The sequence below is a fragment of the Helianthus annuus genome, chromosome 11 (assembly GCF_002127325.2).
Source record: "Helianthus annuus cultivar XRQ/B chromosome 11, HanXRQr2.0-SUNRISE, whole genome shotgun sequence".
In the NCBI taxonomy this organism is placed as follows: domain Eukaryota; kingdom Viridiplantae; phylum Streptophyta; class Magnoliopsida; order Asterales; family Asteraceae; genus Helianthus; species Helianthus annuus.
The window spans coordinates 137,166,835-137,186,747 of NC_035443.2; positions in this window are offsets into that span (position 1 = coordinate 137,166,835).

The window sequence follows — 19,913 nt, forward strand, 5'->3', positions numbered from 1 at the left end:
ACTATGTACTCACTTGAGAGTGCTTAGAAGTCTTGAACAACTACCAAGCAAGCTAGAGGGAGCACGGAATTAAACGACACCTAATATAGGTAACTACATAAATAAACCGGACCTAAATCGGAAGATCGGATAGGATGAGGTCTCGTAAACCAAATGAGTGTGGGAACTCATATGATATGGTTTAACAAGGCCTACATACTAAAAGGAAACCTAACCTAACTGCTTACGACCCGTTTAGGTAGCTTGCGCTACTTTAACGCGTCGTTCATGTAAAACGCGTCCGGACCGCTTAACTAGTCCTATGACAAGTAAAATATGCCTTAACATGTCTAATATAATTACCTAATCAGTTTAGATGTTAAAATTTAGGTTACATATGCTTAAAATGAATTTGTGCGTAAAAAGGGTATTTTGGTAATTTTCCTAAGGCATATAAACTACCTATCATACAACTACTTAAACGACGTGACCATAAGGTATAACCTTAGAAGGTTATTCCCTATACAACTGTAGATGCACGGAATGTCTGTTGACTACGTTTGCATTAAGTCTTAGGTCAAGATAAGTCAAACTAGGAGCTTGAAAGTCAAGATTAGGATTAATGTATAGGTTTCGCTTATTAGGTCATAGGTTTCGCTCATATGTCATTAAGGGGGTTTCGCTCATACGGTTTCAGAGAGGTTTCACTTTTGTGACATGTCATATGAGCGAAATCACAGGAACTATATATAGCAGCCATGAGCGAAACCATGTCATTCGGTTGTGTACGTTAGAGCGAAACCTGTTCATGCTTGTGGTAACAAAACTCTGTCAAATTGTAATCAGAAAGCATCAATAGAGAAGAAATTAAAGAGGAAGAGCTGTGTAACTTCATGTGCATTGATTCCGCCTTTGTATTTGAAGATGAACTACCTTGACTGACTTTTCAGGGTCGGAAACCGGTCCAACAAGTGGTATAAGAGCTCAAGACGAGGAGTTCATACTACTACAGCTTGATTCTACCAGATTCTCTTACTTCTACTCACTTTCTCTCATACTTTTTCGATTTGAACTGGTTCCTACGGTTGAAATGGTCTGATTTTTTAATATAACGTGTGAAGCACAGAAATAACAAACCCTAGAAAGAATCAGGTTAAAATACGGCTTAAAAATGGTGAAAACTACCTAAAAATAGGGTTTCGCTTATTCGGACATCGAAGCTATTTCGCTCATAGATACACCCTATTTCGCTCATACGGACATACACTTGATTTCGCTGATAGGGACATCTTGCTGTTTCGCTTATACGTACATTACCTATTTTGCTCATAGGGTTTCGCTCTTAGGAACATATCTGATTTCGCTTTTCTGTCCAAGTGCTATTTCTCTTTTCTGTCAACATTGCTATTTCGCTGTTTTGTCACTGTTTTCCAAAATTTTGAAAATTTTTCTAAGTGTTTGCTAATTTTGCAGGAACACTCAAGATGGATGACATATTCTTGAACCCGTTTAGTGACATGTACGCATTCTCTGGAAATTCTGGAAATGATGATACTTCGTTAAGCAATAAGAATGAGAATCTGCCGAATGCGAAGAAAAAGGAAGCTTGGGAATCTGAAAGTGCTTTTGGAACCTTTAATAAACCTCCAAAGCTAATGGCTATCGAGGAATACAGTCGGTGGTCAAGAAAGTTTGAAGATTGGTTGATGGCATTTGCATTTCCCAGTTGGAGGAGTCTGAAAACTGGTTATCAAGATGGAAACAAAAATAGTGAAACTTTAACATCAGCTGAGGAGATTGAATCATTTATGGCTGAGCAAAAATGTGTGGCATTGTTATTTCAGTCCGTCCGGGAGGACATAATCTCATTGATCGATTATTCAAATGCAAAAGATCTCTGGAAAAAACTAGAAACAAAATGTCTAGGAAGTGCTGAAATTGTGAAAAGTAAAAAGAAACTTCTTAGGAAAGAATTTGATATGTTTGGCTGTTTAAAGAATGAGTCAGTTTGTAAAATGATAGAGAGGTTTGGTTATCTGAAGCTGGAATTAGCAAGACATGATATCAGATATCCTGAAGATGAGCTTATCGATAAATTGTTCGATTCATTGCCAGACGAGATGGATTGGAGATATTATGCGCTGATGCTAAAGAACACTATCGAGCCTGAAAAGTTGACTGTAGATTTGTTGATTGAGAGACTTGAAAGTCACGAGCTGGAACTGAAGAAGACATACAAAGTCAATCACTCATCCTATCAGCAGAATTTGGATTTGTATTATCCAAAAAACATGATGCCAAAAGCAACTTCTCCCAAGACTGTGTTTTCTGCTGAGAATGTGTCCACAGCAAGCAAAGAAAGTCAAAGTGGTCAAAGCAGTGGAAATCACAGTGGTTATCACAGTGGATCTTCATCATCTACAAGTCATTCTGATGCAAAGAATCGGTTTCAATGCAACATCGCAATAGACTTAAAGAATGCTCAGAATTTTGATGAGGAGTCGGCTAAACAGCAGATGATCTTTCTAGCATCTGTGTTGGAATCGTATGAAGGGTTAGTAGCAGGGAAGATAGGCAACACCAACCTAACGAAAGAGGACTATGATCAAATAGATCCTGAAGAAATGGAATTAATCGAAATTCGTGGGTGCATGGCCAGTGCTGTTCGTCGAGCACAACGTTTCATGGAAATAACCGGCAGAAAGACAATTGGTGGTCCATCTACCAAGCTGGGTTTTGATAAGTTCAAGGTGACATGCTTCAAGTGTAAGCAGAAAGGTCACTTCAAGCGAGAATGCAGAAATGCATATGCTAATGAGTCAGAGAACCCTTTCAGAGAGGATTACTACATGTAGGCAATTTATCACCAGAATAAATCCGAGCCGCCTAGATTGAAGCAGGTTGAAGACAACAAAGAGAAATCTAGAGCTCTTGCGGTGATTTACGATGATGAGGGGTATGATTGGAGTAAAGAGGTTCTACCGGAGGAAGATGCGATTGGTTACGCATTCATGGCGAAAAACGAACCTATTCCTTGGAAAGATAACCGAACTGAAGAGCAGAAGTATAAACACAGAAAAATGTTGGCTGAAAACAGAATAATTAGAAGATCTGGTATCTATCTGGAAGTGAAGAGAGCGAGACGATGGGATCCGGACAGGGAGTGTTATCTTGATCCATATGGAAATATTGCAGTTGATGACAAAACTCTTGATCTGGAAGCCATAATCAAGGAGTTCAAAGATGAGGATGATTATTGGCAGAATAAATGGTGGGGAACTGGAGACGAGAAAGAGAAAGAAGGGAAAGAGAAGAAGGAGAAAGAAGAGATAGAGAAGGCAAAGAAAGTTGACACTGGGGTTATTGACACAACGCAGGAAATAACTGCTGAAAACCTCGGAAAAATGGTTGACAAAGTGCTGGCTGCTAAGGCACTTGAGGTAGACTCTAACTGTCACACCCCCAAAATCCACACGCGGAGTATCACCGCTTGGGAGCGTGACTGACCAGGATCAAGCCACCAATCATATTGAACATGTAATTAATATTAAGTAAAATAAATGTAAACCATCCATTCAATACGATAGGTGTTCAAAACATAACCATGGTTCTAAAGTGTAGCGGAAGCATAGTAAATAAACCAGTAATAGTTAACAGTTCTAAGTGTCATAATAGCTCAACAGGAAAGCCACGATCCTTGTCCACAACGACCCGCTTCTCCAGTGCAAGCTCCAAGTACCTAACGATCTGCAAGGCATGTAACAGAATGATCAACAAACTAGTTGAGCGAGTTCACAGAAAGTAAATGCGTAATAGTAAGTTCGTTTGTAACAGGTGGCTCTACTGGGCCGTTTGTATGTTCTATTGGTGGTGGTGTTCCACGTTATTGGTGGTGGTGTTCCACGTTATTGGTGGTGGTGTTCCACGTTATTGGTGGTGGTGTTCCACGTTATTGGTGGTGGTGTTCCATGTTATTGGTGGTGGTGTTCCACGTTGTATAACCACTAGACTACTCGTAACTATAGGTATCCTTCACAACCGAGGATAGTGATCAGTATAAGTATCCTTCACATCCGAGGATAGTGATCAGTATAAGTATCCTTCACATCCGAGGATAGTAATGTGGTAGTCTAGTCATAGTGTCAATAGTGTATCTAATCAACCTTTCAATCCCATTCCCAACACCCCGGGAATCCCATGCCTTGGTAAGAGTGTGAACTCACCTTGGTTTGCTCGGTATGTTATTGCTTCTAGGGTTTATAAATCTCTAAGTCCGTTACACACGACCTAGGATATATTGCACATAATTCGTTCCATTAGGGTTTACAAATCCTAGATATTCAAACAACGGTGCTTGGTGTGTTTATTGTGTACACAACGATATTTCATATACTGTTCACACATGCAGAATCATACTGTTGCACGAAATTGTTCACATAGAATCATACGTCATACCGGCAGGACTAACATAATATATCATGCAGCTACTTGTTTCAATTGGTCAATTATACAGCATCAAACAGTTACACAATATCAGACAAGTGTGTGTGTGGGGGGGTTTCCCTGTTTGAAACTCGGATATCACATGACATAGCATACAACCTTGAACATAAAATCAACATACAAATTCGGACATGTGTGATCATATTAAACTCGGACATGGATGATTATGTTAAACTCGGCCCATAGATAGTCCATTAAACTCGGACAACTTATAATTCATTAAACTCGGACAATATATAGTCCATTAACTCATTGTATTGCTTAAACTCGGACCCAATACACCATATAAGAACTCAGACACCCAATCATCATTTAAAGTCGGACATACATGATTATTTATAAACTCGGTCCATCAAACAACCTAATAAACTCGGCCCAACCACTTTAAACTCGGACCAATTGTCTTGCAATTAAACTCGGACCCATTTGTCTTGCAATTAAACTCGGACCCATTTGTCTTGCAATTAAACTCGGACCCATTTGTCTTGCAATTAAACTCGGATCCCCTTTACACATGATTAAACTCGGTCTACATGCTTACACAAACTCGGACCAGAACATGTTTAATAAATTCGGACCATCTCTACATTAATAAACTCGGACCAAGTGCAGTTTTAATAAACTCGGATCATGTGTGGTTTTAATAAACTCAGACATATGTAAACATTTATATTCGGTCAAAAGGGAAATCCATTTAAACTCAGACACTTGCTTGATCAATATACTCGGATTAACATATCAATTTAAACTCAGACAAGCAAGTAATCATAACAATCAACAGTTAGTCGCACAAATCATTTGAGCAGTTACGTATATCATACGAATAACCCTAATTCCAATCATATGACGGCAAATAAACAAGATTGTTCAATCGATTGTTAAACCACAACAATTATCACCATGATACCTATCAAGCATGCATCTAATCACCATTGCAATCTCAACTATCTAGGATTAAATCACAGAATATTATATGAGAAGCTAGGGTTTTCCATGAACACAAAAGTCAAGAAATCAATAAACAATCAATCATGAACAATGATTAAACAATTACCTTGAATGATTCTAGAGGAGTAGAGTGATCAAACTCGTGATGATTATCTTGGTGATGATGATGGTGATGATGATTGCCAAAGGATTAGAGAGGTGAAAGTACGTGTTTTTGTTTTGTGTGCAAATGATTAGAGAAATGGGATTAGGGTTAAGTATTTAGGATTTCACTAATTACTATCTACATCCCTAAGTATTATAATTTACAAATGCACACCATCTCATAACTGTTTCATAGTTCCACCACCAAGTTTACACATTTGACAAGTTTCACAAATACAATCAAACAATCAAAACATAAATCAAACAATCAAAACATAAATAACTTCATGGCAATCAATACATGATCGTGCAATAAATACAAAATAGAAATCTTGGAAATTCGAGTTGTCACATTATCCCCAACTTAAAAGAAATTTCGTCCCGAAATTTGGTACGCACTCACTGAGGAAGCTAGGTAAGTTACATCGTTTACTGGTTTTCCTGGGGTGTCACATCATCCCCCCGTTGATTTGGAATTTCGTCCCGAAATTCAGTAGTAGTAGCTTCAGCCTCAGTAGTGGATGTATTGGTTTCGAATAACTGGGGGTACTTTTCTTTCATTTGATCTTCGCGTTCCCAGGTGTACTCTGGGCCACGCTGGGAGTTCCAACGAACTCGAACAAGAGGGATTCTCTTGTGTTTGAGGACCTTAACATCCCGGTCCGTGATTTCAACTGGTTCCTCGACGAACTGCAACCGCTCATCGATAGTGAGTTCCTTAAAAGGAACTATAAGGGTCTCATCTGATAGGCATTTCTTCAGATTCGACACGTGAAATACATTGTGAACTGCACCGAGTTCAGCTGGTAGGTTTAATCTGTAGGCTACCTTGCCAATCTTTTCTAAGATTTCGAATGGTCCGACGTACCGCGGATTCAGTTTGCCTCTTTTACCAAATCGAACCACACCCTTCCAGGGTGAAACTTTCAATAAAACCCGGTCCCCGACCTCAAATTCCAATGATTTTCTACGCTTATCCGCGTAGGCTTTTTGACGGTCGCGTGCTGCCGCCATGCGTTGTCGTATCTGCGCAATCTTTTCTGTGGCGTCCACTACAATCTCTGGACCCGTAATTTGACTATCCCCCACCTCTGCCCAACAGAGAGGTGACCGGCATTTACGTCCGTACAATGCCTCGAATGGAGCGGCTTGAATGCTGGTATGATAGCTGTTATTGTATGAAAACTCCACTAAAGGGAGGTGCTTTTCCCAGCCGTTGCCGAAATCGATGACACACGCTCGAAGCATGTCTTCTAGGGTTTGGATAGTTCGCTCAGACTGCCCATCCGTCTGAGGATGATATGCTGTGCTCATGTCTAAACGTGAGCCGAAGGATTTGTGCATCGCTTGCCAAAGCTCTGACGTGAATCGTGCATCGCGATCCGAAATAATAGAAGTGGGCACTCCGTGCCTCGAAACAACTTCTTTAAGATAGACGTCTGCGAGAGTGGAGAACTTGTCCGTTTCCTTGATCGGCAGGAAGTGTGCAGACTTGGTGAGTCGATCAACTATGACCCATATTGTATCGTTCCCACGCTGAGATCTAGGTAGACCTGTAACGAAATCCATGGAAATTTCTTCCCATTTCCATTGCGGTATCTTGGGTTGTTGAAGTAGACCTGCTGGTTTCTGATATTCAACCTTGACTCTCGCACAGGTCAAGCACTTGCCAACATAAGTGGCGATGTGGGCTTTCATACTTGGCCACCAGTATGTTGTTTTGATATCGTGGTACATTTTATCCGCACCTGGATGTACCGAGTAGCGAGACTTGTGCGCTTCGTCCATCACAAGCTCTCGTAGACCGCCATAAAGTGGGACCCAAATACGCCCCGCTACATAGTAGGCGCCGTCTTCCTTTTGTTCCATTTGTTGCCTTGAGCCGCGTAAGGCTTCAGCTTTGACGTTTTCGGGTTTCAGTGCTTCTAACTGAGCAGCTCGTATCTGTGCAGGAAGACTGGACTGAATAGTAAGCTGTAGCGCTCGCACGCGCTTAGGTAGAGTGTCTTTCCGACTGAGGGCATCAGCCACAACATTGGCCTTGCCTGGATGATACTTGATGGCGCATTCATAGTCGTTTAGAAGTTCAACCCATCTCCGTTGACGCATATTCAAATCCTTTTGCTTAAGAATATGCTCGAGACTCCTGTGATCGGTGTAAATCGTGCACCTGGTACCGTACAGGTAGTGTCGCCATATCTTAAGCGCGAAAACAACAGCTCCCAGCTCTAAATCGTGTGTCGTGTAGTTCCGTTCATGAACCTTGAGTTGCCGAGAGGCGTAGGCAATAACTTTATCACGTTGCATCAATACACAACCCAGACCCTGTATAGATGCGTCACAGTATACCACGAAGTCATCTGTGCCCTCTGGCAATGAAAGAATAGGTGCGCTGCAAAGCCTATCCTTTAGGTACTGAAAAGCGGTCTCTTGCGTATTACCCCATCTGTAAACGACACCTTTCTGTGTTAGCATAGTAAGTGGTTGCGCGATCTTGGAGAAGTCTTTAATAAATCGCCTGTAGTAACCCGCCAAACCCAAGAATTGGCGTATTTCTGTCGGTGTACGTGGTGCTGGCCAGTTTCTGATCGAATCAACCTTGGATGGATCGACATGAATCCCATCCTTGTTTACTACATGGCCTAAGAAGTGGACTTCACGAAGCCAGAAGTCGCATTTTGAAAACTTTGCATACAGTTGCTCCTTTCGGAGAAGTTCCAAGATAAGGCGTAAGTGCTGCTCGTGTTCCTCCTGACTCTTGGAGTAAATCAGAATGTCGTCGATGAAAACAATGACGAACTTGTCGAGATAGGGTTTGCACACCCTATTCATAAGATCCATGAAGACTGCAGGCGCGTTCGTAAGCCCGAATGGCATGACCAGAAACTCGTAATGACCGTAGCGAGTTCTGAAAGCGGTTTTGGAGACGTCCTCATCCCGGACTCTCAGCTGATGATACCCTGACCTTAAATCAATCTTGGAATAGTAACACGACCCTTGCAACTGGTCGAATAGGTCATCTATGCGCGGAAGAGGATAACGGTTCTTCACCGTGACCTTGTTCAGTTCGCGATAATCGATGCACATTCTAAAAGTGCCATCCTTCTTTTTCACAAATAACACTGGAGCTCCCCAAGGCGAAGAGCTTGGACGAATAAAGCCCTTTTCCAAGAGCTCTTGTAGCTGCTTTGACAGTTCTTCCAGTTCGGTTGGAGCTAAACGATACGGTGCGCGGGCTATTGGTGCTGCTCCAGGAGCTAACTCAATCTGAAACTCGACTTGACGATGAGGAGGTAAACCAGGTAAGTCTTCAGGAAACACTTGAGGAAAATCACGCACAACTGGTATATCCTCCAGCTTCTTTTCCTTTGCTGATGCGTCAGTGACAAGTGCCAGAATGGCAGTATGTCCCTTTCGTAAACATTTCTGCGCCTTTAAGTAAGAGATGATGCCAACCACAGCACCACTCTTGTCACCTTGTACTTCGAGGGGTTCTTGACTGGAGCGAGGAATACGAATAACTTTTTCTTTGCATAAGATCTCCGCATGATGTTGGGATAACCAATCCATACCGATGACGACGTCGAAACTACCCAATACTATGGGTATGAGATCAATCGAGAAAGTCTGACCCGCTAGAACAATACTACAACCCTTGACTATCTGTGCGGCTTCTACACTTTTACCATTGGCTAGTTCTACGACGTGTTTGGTGTCTAGGGGTGTTGGTGTACGTTTTAATAATTTACTCATTTTCAATGACATATAGCTTGTATCAGCACCCGAATCAAATAAGACAGTAACATAAATATCGTCGAGAAGAAACTTACCCATAACCACATTGGGATCATTCACTGCATCTCCTCGACCCAACACAAAAGCACGACCACGAGCTTCATTGCCGTTGTTGTTGTTGTTTCCCCCGTTGTTGTTGTTACCATTACCCTGATTGTTGTTACGGTTGTTGTTGTTCTGGTTTCTGTTCAGCTGAGGGCAATGCCTTTTGAAGTGACCCTCTGCACCGCACTGAAAACACCCTTTGTTACCCTGCTGTTGATTCTGCTGTGCTGGTGGCTGCTGCTGATTCTGGTTTGCAGGTCGAGCGCTTCTACAATCTTTGGCCTCGTGACCCATCTTGAGGCATCTTTGACAACGAACCTTGTTACACTGGCCACTGTGATGTTTGTTGCAGGTGTTACACTTTGGGAGATTTCCTCGATACCCTCCCTGTCTGTGGCTGCCTAAGGAGTGCTGACTGGGACTCTGGTAACTGTCTGTCTTTCGCTGTTGAGCTTGCGACTGCACTGAAGCTGATCCCTTGCTAGAATCCCCATCCCATTTTCTCTTACTTTCACTGGGAGTAGCAAGTGTAGTAGAAGCGGTAGCGGTAGCAGTAGCACTGATACGCTTAGGCAGTTTATTCTGATCCACTGCCTGATCGGTGATGCGATGGGCGAGTCGCTGGATTTCCTGAATGTTGTTGAGGTTAGCCGAGGTAACGTGGCTCTGTATTTCTGGTGCCAAACCTTTGAGATACAACTCAATTCGCTTGTATGGAGGGTCCACCATTGTTGGACATAACACAGCCAACTCATTCGATCTCTTGGTGTAAGCTTCGATTTCCGAACCAACCATCTTCAAGTTATACAACTCGTCCTCCAACTTGTGAATGTCTTCTCTAGTGCAGTATTCCCTCTTGATCAGTTCTTTGAATTCATTCCAGGGTGTGGCGTTAGCAGCTGCCAACCCTAAGATCTGCACTTGTGCGTTCCACCAAGTGAGCGCAATCCCTTCAAGTGTGCCAGTGGCGAACTTCACCCTGCGAGCCTCAGGGCATTCACACATTTCGAAAACCGACTCGAGCTTTTCAAACCAGTGGAGGAGTCCAACTGCTCCCTCCGTGCCACTGAACGAGCTAGGACGACAATCCATGAAATTCTTGAAGGTGCACCCAGGTTGTTGCTGAGCGGGTTGACCTATTGTGTACGAATAGGGCAAAGTTAAGTACGAGAATTAATGTAGGATCTAAAGATCCTAGTGTCTATACTGCAGGGTATACTACCTGCTTGGGCGGCTGCAACTGCCGCAGCAACGAGAGCCTCTAGCTGGGCTTGAGTCATGGTAATTCGTGCGGCCATTGATCTTCACATCAAAGGCAACATAAGTGAGAAAGGTTCGCGAATAGTGCGATGACAGAAGAGTGTAAGCACATAAGTATTCTCATGCAATGACAAGTTGTGAGCAAGGTAATGTAAGCATACTACGAGCAAAGTTCTATGCAAATTCTAGCATGTAGGCAATAATCATAAACCTTATTACCTAGGAAGTTGAGTCTTGCACGTGGAGCGAAGCGTCGTTGTGGATCGTTGAGAGCACTGTTCTGGTTATAGTCTGGTTTTAATAAAAAACGTTTTTCCATATTAAAACCAAGTTCTCTATAACCAATGGCTCTGATACCAATCTGTCACACCCCCAAAATCCACACGCGGAGTATCACCGCTTGGGAGCGTGACTGACCAGGATCAAGCCACCAATCATATTGAACATGTAATTAATATTAAGTAAAATAAATGTAAACCATCCATTCAATACGATAGGTGTTCAAAACATAACCATGGTTCTAAAGTGTAGCGGAAGCATAGTAAATAAACCAGTAATAGTTAACAGTTCTAAGTGTCATAATAGCTCAACAGGAAAGCCACGATCCTTGTCCACAACGACCCGCTTCTCCAGTGCAAGCTCCAAGTACCTAACGATCTGCAAGGCATGTAACAGAATGATCAACAAACTAGTTGAGCGAGTTCACAGAAAGTAAATGCGTAATAGTAAGTTCGTTTGTAACAGGTGGCTCTACTGGGCCGTTTGTATGTTCTATTGGTGGTGGTGTTCCACGTTATTGGTGGTGGTGTTCCACGTTATTGGTGGTGGTGTTCCACGTTATTGGTGGTGGTGTTCCACGTTATTGGTGGTGGTGTTCCACGTTATTGGTGGTGGTGTTCCACGTTGTATAACCACTAGACTACTCGTAACTATAGGTATCCTTCACAACCGAGGATAGTGATCAGTATAAGTATCCTTCACATCCGAGGATAGTGATCAGTATAAGTATCCTTCACATCCGAGGATAGTAATGTGGTAGTCTAGTCATAGTGTCAATAGTGTATCTAATCAACCTTTCAATCCCATTCCCAACACCCCGGGAATCCCATGCCTTGGTAAGAGTGTGAACTCACCTTGGTTTGCTCGGTATGTTATTGCTTCTAGGGTTTATAAATCTCTAAGTCCGTTACACACGACCTAGGATATATTGCACATAATTCGTTCCATTAGGGTTTACAAATCCTAGATATTCAAACAACGGTGCTTGGTGTGTTTATTGTGTACACAACGATATTTCATATACTGTTCACACATGCAGAATCATACTGTTGCACGAAATTGTTCACATAGAATCATACGTCATACCGGCAGGACTAACATAATATATCATGCAGCTACTTGTTTCAATTGGTCAATTATACAGCATCAAACAGTTACACAATATCAGACAAGTGTGTGTGTGGGGGGGTTTCCCTGTTTGAAACTCGGATATCACATGACATAGCATACAACCTTGAACATAAAATCAACATACAAATTCGGACATGTGTGATCATATTAAACTCGGACATGGATGATTATGTTAAACTCGGCCCATAGATAGTCCATTAAACTCGGACAACTTATAATTCATTAAACTCGGACAATATATAGTCCATTAACTCATTGTATTGCTTAAACTCGGACCCAATACACCATATAAGAACTCAGACACCCAATCATCATTTAAAGTCGGACATACATGATTATTTATAAACTCGGTCCATCAAACAACCTAATAAACTCGGCCCAACCACTTTAAACTCGGACCAATTGTCTTGCAATTAAACTCGGACCCATTTGTCTTGCAATTAAACTCGGACCCATTTGTCTTGCAATTAAACTCGGACCCATTTGTCTTGCAATTAAACTCGGATCCCCTTTACACATGATTAAACTCGGTCTACATGCTTACACAAACTCGGACCAGAACATGTTTAATAAATTCGGACCATCTCTACATTAATAAACTCGGACCAAGTGCAGTTTTAATAAACTCGGATCATGTGTGGTTTTAATAAACTCAGACATATGTAAACATTTATATTCGGTCAAAAGGGAAATCCATTTAAACTCAGACACTTGCTTGATCAATATACTCGGATTAACATATCAATTTAAACTCAGACAAGCAAGTAATCATAACAATCAACAGTTAGTCGCACAAATCATTTGAGCAGTTACGTATATCATACGAATAACCCTAATTCCAATCATATGACGGCAAATAAACAAGATTGTTCAATCGATTGTTAAACCACAACAATTATCACCATGATACCTATCAAGCATGCATCTAATCACCATTGCAATCTCAACTATCTAGGATTAAATCACAGAATATTATATGAGAAGCTAGGGTTTTCCATGAACACAAAAGTCAAGAAATCAATAAACAATCAATCATGAACAATGATTAAACAATTACCTTGAATGATTCTAGAGGAGTAGAGTGATCAAACTCGTGATGATTATCTTGGTGATGATGATGGTGATGATGATTGCCAAAGGATTAGAGAGGTGAAAGTACGTGTTTTTGTTTTGTGTGCAAATGATTAGAGAAATGGGATTAGGGTTAAGTATTTAGGATTTCACTAATTACTATCTACATCCCTAAGTATTATAATTTACAAATGCACACCATCTCATAACTGTTTCATAGTTCCACCACCAAGTTTACACATTTGACAAGTTTCACAAATACAATCAAACAATCAAAACATAAATCAAACAATCAAAACATAAATAACTTCATGGCAATCAATACATGATCGTGCAATAAATACAAAATAGAAATCTTGGAAATTCGAGTTGTCACATTATCCCCAACTTAAAAGAAATTTCGTCCCGAAATTTGGTACGCACTCACTGAGGAAGCTAGGTAAGTTACATCGTTTACTGGTTTTCCTGGGGTGTCACATCATCCCCCCGTTGATTTGGAATTTCGTCCCGAAATTCAGTAGTAGTAGCTTCAGCCTCAGTAGTGGATGTATTAGTTTCGAATAACTGGGGGTACTTTTCTTTCATTTGATCTTCGCGTTCCCAGGTGTACTCTGGGCCACGCTGGGAGTTCCAACGAACTCGAACAAGAGGGATTCTCTTGTGTTTGAGGACCTTAACATCCCGGTCCGTGATTTCAACTGGTTCCTCGACGAACTGCAACCGCTCATCGATAGTGAGTTCCTTAAAAGGAACTATAAGGGTCTCATCTGATAGGCATTTCTTCAGATTCGACACGTGAAATACATTGTGAACTGCACCGAGTTCAGCTGGTAGGTTTAATCTGTAGGCTACCTTGCCAATCTTTTCTAAGATTTCGAATGGTCCGACGTACCGCGGATTCAGTTTGCCTCTTTTACCAAATCGAACCACACCCTTCCAGGGTGAAACTTTCAATAAAACCCGGTCCCCGACCTCAAATTCCAATGGTTTTCTACGCTTATCCGCGTAGGCTTTTTGACGGTCGCGTGCTGCCGCCATGCGTTGTCGTATCTGCGCAATCTTTTCTGTGGCGTCCACTACAATCTCTGGACCCGTAATTTGACTATCCCCCACCTCTGCCCAACAGAGAGGTGACCGGCATTTACGTCCGTACAATGCCTCGAATGGAGCGGCTTGAATGCTGGTATGATAGCTGTTATTGTATGAAAACTCCACTAAAGGGAGGTGCTTTTCCCAGCCGTTGCCGAAATCGATGACACACGCTCGAAGCATGTCTTCTAGGGTTTGGATAGTTCGCTCAGACTGCCCATCCGTCTGAGGATGATATGCTGTGCTCATGTCTAAACGTGAGCCGAAGGATTTGTGCATCGCTTGCCAAAGCTCTGACGTGAATCGTGCATCGCGATCCGAAATAATAGAAGTGGGCACTCCGTGCCTCGAAACAACTTCTTTAAGATAGACGTCTGCGAGAGTGGAGAACTTGTCCGTTTCCTTGATCGGCAGGAAGTGTGCAGACTTGGTGAGTCGATCAACTATGACCCATATTGTATCGTTCCCACGCTGAGATCTAGGTAGACCTGTAACGAAATCCATGGAAATTTCTTCCCATTTCCATTGCGGTATCTTGGGTTGTTGAAGTAGACCTGCTGGTTTCTGATATTCAACCTTGACTCTCGCACAGGTCAAGCACTTGCCAACATAAGTGGCGATGTGGGCTTTCATACTTGGCCACCAGTATGTTGTTTTGATATCGTGGTACATTTTATCCGCACCTGGATGTACCGAGTAGCGAGACTTGTGCGCTTCGTCCATCACAAGCTCTCGTAGACCGCCATAAAGTGGGACCCAAATACGCCCCGCTACATAGTAGGCGCCGTCTTCCTTTTGTTCCATTTGTTGCCTTGAGCCGCGTAAGGCTTCAGCTTTGACGTTTTCGGGTTTCAGTGCTTCTAACTGAGCAGCTCGTATCTGTGCAGGAAGACTGGACTGAATAGTAAGCTGTAGCGCTCGCACGCGCTTAGGTAGAGTGTCTTTCCGACTGAGGGCATCAGCCACAACATTGGCCTTGCCTGGATGATACTTGATGGCGCATTCATAGTCGTTTAGAAGTTCAACCCATCTCCGTTGACGCATATTCAAATCCTTTTGCTTAAGAATATGCTCGAGACTCCTGTGATCGGTGTAAATCGTGCACCTGGTACCGTACAGGTAGTGTCGCCATATCTTAAGCGCGAAAACAACAGCTCCCAGCTCTAAATCGTGTGTCGTGTAGTTCCGTTCATGAACCTTGAGTTGCCGAGAGGCGTAGGCAATAACTTTATCACGTTGCATCAATACACAACCCAGACCCTGTATAGATGCGTCACAGTATACCACGAAGTCATCTGTGCCCTCTGGCAATGAAAGAATAGGTGCGCTGCAAAGCCTATCCTTTAGGTACTGAAAAGCGGTCTCTTGCGTATTACCCCATCTGTAAACGACACCTTTCTGTGTTAGCATAGTAAGTGGTTGCGCGATCTTGGAGAAGTCTTTAATAAATCGCCTGTAGTAACCCGCCAAACCCAAGAATTGGCGTATTTCTGTCGGTGTACGTGGTGCTGGCCAGTTTCTGATCGAATCAACCTTGGATGGATCGACATGAATCCCATCCTTGTTTACTACATGGCCTAAGAAGTGGACTTCACGAAGCCAGAAGTCGCATTTTGAAAACTTTGCATACAGTTGCTCCTTTCGGAGAAGTTCCAAGATAAGGCGTAAGTGCTGCTCGTGTTCCTCCTGACTCTTGGAGTAAATCAGAATGTCGTCGATGAAAACAATGACGAACTTGTCGAGATAGGGTTTGCACACCCTATTCATAAGATCCATGAAGACTGCAGGCGCGTTCGTAAGCCCGAATGGCATGACCAGAAACTCGTAATGACCGTAGCGAGTTCTGAAAGCGGTTTTGGAGACGTCCTCATCCCGGACTCTCAGCTGATGATACCCTGACCTTAAATCAATCTTGGAATAGTAACACGACCCTTGCAACTGGTCGAATAGGTCATCTATGCGCGGAAGAGGATAACGGTTCTTCACCGTGACCTTGTTCAGTTCGCGATAATCGATGCACATTCTAAAAGTGCCATCCTTCTTTTTCACAAATAACACTGGAGCTCCCCAAGGCGAAGAGCTTGGACGAATAAAGCCCTTTTCCAAGAGCTCTTGTAGCTGCTTTGACAGTTCTTCCAGTTCGGTTGGAGCTAAACGATACGGTGCGCGGGCTATTGGTGCTGCTCCAGGAGCTAACTCAATCTGAAACTCGACTTGACGATGAGGAGGTAAACCAGGTAAGTCTTCAGGAAACACTTGAGGAAAATCACGCACAACTGGTATATCCTCCAGCTTCTTTTCCTTTGCTGATGCGTCAGTGACAAGTGCCAGAATGGCAGTATGTCCCTTTCGTAAACATTTCTGCGCCTTTAAGTAAGAGATGATGCCAACCACAGCACCACTCTTGTCACCTTGTACTTCGAGGGGTTCTTGACTGGAGCGAGGAATACGAATAACTTTTTCTTTGCATAAGATCTCCGCATGATGTTGGGATAACCAATCCATACCGATGACGACGTCGAAACTACCCAATACTATGGGTATGAGATCAATCGAGAAAGTCTGACCCGCTAGAACAATACTACAACCCTTGACTATCTGTGCGGCTTCTACACTTTTACCATTGGCTAGTTCTACGACGTGTTTGGTGTCTAGGGGTGTTGGTGTACGTTTTAATAATTTACTCATTTTCAATGACATATAGCTTGTATCAGCACCCGAATCAAATAAGACAGTAACATAAATATCGTCGAGAAGAAACTTACCCATAACCACATTGGGATCATTCACTGCATCTCCTCGACCCAACACAAAAGCACGACCACGAGCTTCATTGCCGTTGTTGTTGTTGTTTCCCCCGTTGTTGTTGTTACCATTACCCTGATTGTTGTTACGGTTGTTGTTGTTCTGGTTTCTGTTCAGCTGAGGGCAATGCCTTTTGAAGTGACCCTCTGCACCGCACTGAAAACACCCTTTGTTACCCTGCTGTTGATTCTGCTGTGCTGGTGGCTGCTGCTGATTCTGGTTTGCAGGTCGAGCGCTTCTACAATCTTTGGCCTCGTGACCCATCTTGAGGCATCTTTGACAACGAACCTTGTTACACTGGCCACTGTGATGTTTGTTGCAGGTGTTACACTTTGGGAGATTTCCTCGATACCCTCCCTGTCTGTGGCTGCCTAAGGAGTGCTGACTGGGACTCTGGTAACTGTCTGTCTTTCGCTGTTGAGCTTGCGACTGCACTGAAGCTGATCCCTTGCTAGAATCCCCATCCCATTTTCTCTTACTTTCACTGGGAGTAGCAAGTGTAGTAGAAGCGGTAGCGGTAGCAGTAGCACTGATACGCTTAGGCAGTTTATTCTGATCCACTGCCTGATCGGTGATGCGATGGGCGAGTCGCTGGATTTCCTGAATGTTGTTGAGGTTAGCCGAGGTAACGTGGCTCTGTATTTCTGGTGCCAAACCTTTGAGATACAACTCAATTCGCTTGTATGGAGGGTCCACCATTGTTGGACATAACACAGCCAACTCATTCGATCTCTTGGTGTAAGCTTCGATTTCCGAACCAACCATCTTCAAGTTATACAACTCGTCCTCCAACTTGTGAATGTCTTCTCTAGTGCAGTATTCCCTCTTGATCAGTTCTTTGAATTCATTCCAGGGTGTGGCGTTAGCAGCTGCCAACCCTAAGATCTGCACTTGTGCGTTCCACCAAGTGAGCGCAATCCCTTCAAGTGTGCCAGTGGCGAACTTCACCCTGCGAGCCTCAGGGCATTCACACATTTCGAAAACCGACTCGAGCTTTTCAAACCAGTGGAGGAGTCCAACTGCTCCCTCCGTGCCACTGAACGAGCTAGGACGACAATCCATGAAATTCTTGAAGGTGCACCCAGGTTGTTGCTGAGCGGGTTGACCTATTGTGTACGAATAGGGCAAAGTTAAGTACGAGAATTAATGTAGGATCTAAAGATCCTAGTGTCTATACTGCAGGGTATACTACCTGCTTGGGCGGCTGCAACTGCCGCAGCAACGAGAGCCTCTAGCTGGGCTTGAGTCATGGTAATTCGTGCGGCCATTGATCTTCACATCAAAGGCAACATAAGTGAGAAAGGTTCGCGAATAGTGCGATGACAGAAGAGTGTAAGCACATAAGTATTCTCATGCAATGACAAGTTGTGAGCAAGGTAATGTAAGCATACTACGAGCAAAGTTCTATGCAAATTCTAGCATGTAGGCAATAAACATAAACCTTATTACCTAGGAAGTTGAGTCTTGCACGTGGAGCGAAGCGTCGTTGTGGATCGTTGAGAGCACTGTTCTGGTTATAGTCTGGTTTTAATAAAAAACGTTTTTCCATATTAAAACCAAGTTCTCTATAACCAATGGCTCTGATACCAATCTGTCACACCCCCAAAATCCACACGCGGAGTATCACCGCTTGGGAGCGTGACTGACCAGGATCAAGCCACCAATCATATTGAACATGTAATTAATATTAAGTAAAATAAATGTAAACCATCCATTCAATACGATAGGTGTTCAAAACATAACCATGGTTCTAAAGTGTAGCGGAAGCATAGTAAATAAACCAGTAATAGTTAACAGTTCTAAGTGTCATAATAGCTCAACAGGAAAGCCACGATCCTTGTCCACAACGACCCGCTTCTCCAGTGCAAGCTCCAAGTACCTAACGATCTGCAAGGCATGTAACAGAATGATCAACAAACTAGTTGAGCGAGTTCACAGAAAGTAAATGCGTAATAGTAAGTTCGTTTGTAACAGGTGGCTCTACTGGGCCGTTTGTATGTTCTATTGGTGGTGGTGTTCCACGTTATTGGTGGTGGTGTTCCACGTTATTGGTGGTGGTGTTCCACGTTATTGGTGGTGGTGTTCCACGTTATTGGTGGTGGTGTTCCACGTTATTGGTGGTGGTGTTCCACGTTGTATAACCACTAGACTACTCGTAACTATAGGTATCCTTCACAACCGAGGATAGTGATCAGTATAAGTATCCTTCACATCCGAGGATAGTGATCAGTATAAGTATCCTTCACATCCGATGATAGTAATGTGGTAGTCTAGTCATAGTGTCAATAGTGTATCTAATCAACCTTTCAATCCCATTCCCAACACCCCGGGAATCCCATGCCTTGGTAAGAGTGTGAACTCACCTTGGTTTGCTCGGTATGTTATTGCTTCTAGGGTTTATAAATCTCTAAGTCCGTTACACACGACCTAGGATATATTGCACATAATTCGTTCCATTAGGGTTTACAAATCCTAGATATTCAAACAACGGTGCTTGGTGTGTTTATTGTGTACACAACGATATTTCATATACTGTTCACACATGCAGAATCATACTGTTGCACGAAATTGTTCACATAGAATCATACGTCATACCGGCAGGACTAACATAATATATCATGCAGCTACTTGTTTCAATTGGTCAATTATACAGCATCAAACAGTTACACAATATCAGACAAGTGTGTGTGTGGGGGGGTTTCCCTGTTTGAAACTCGGATATCACATGACATAGCATACAACCTTGAACATAAAATCAACATACAAATTCGGACATGTGTGATCATATTAAACTCGGACATGGATGATTATGTTAAACTCGGCCCATAGATAGTCCATTAAACTCGGACAACTTATAATTCATT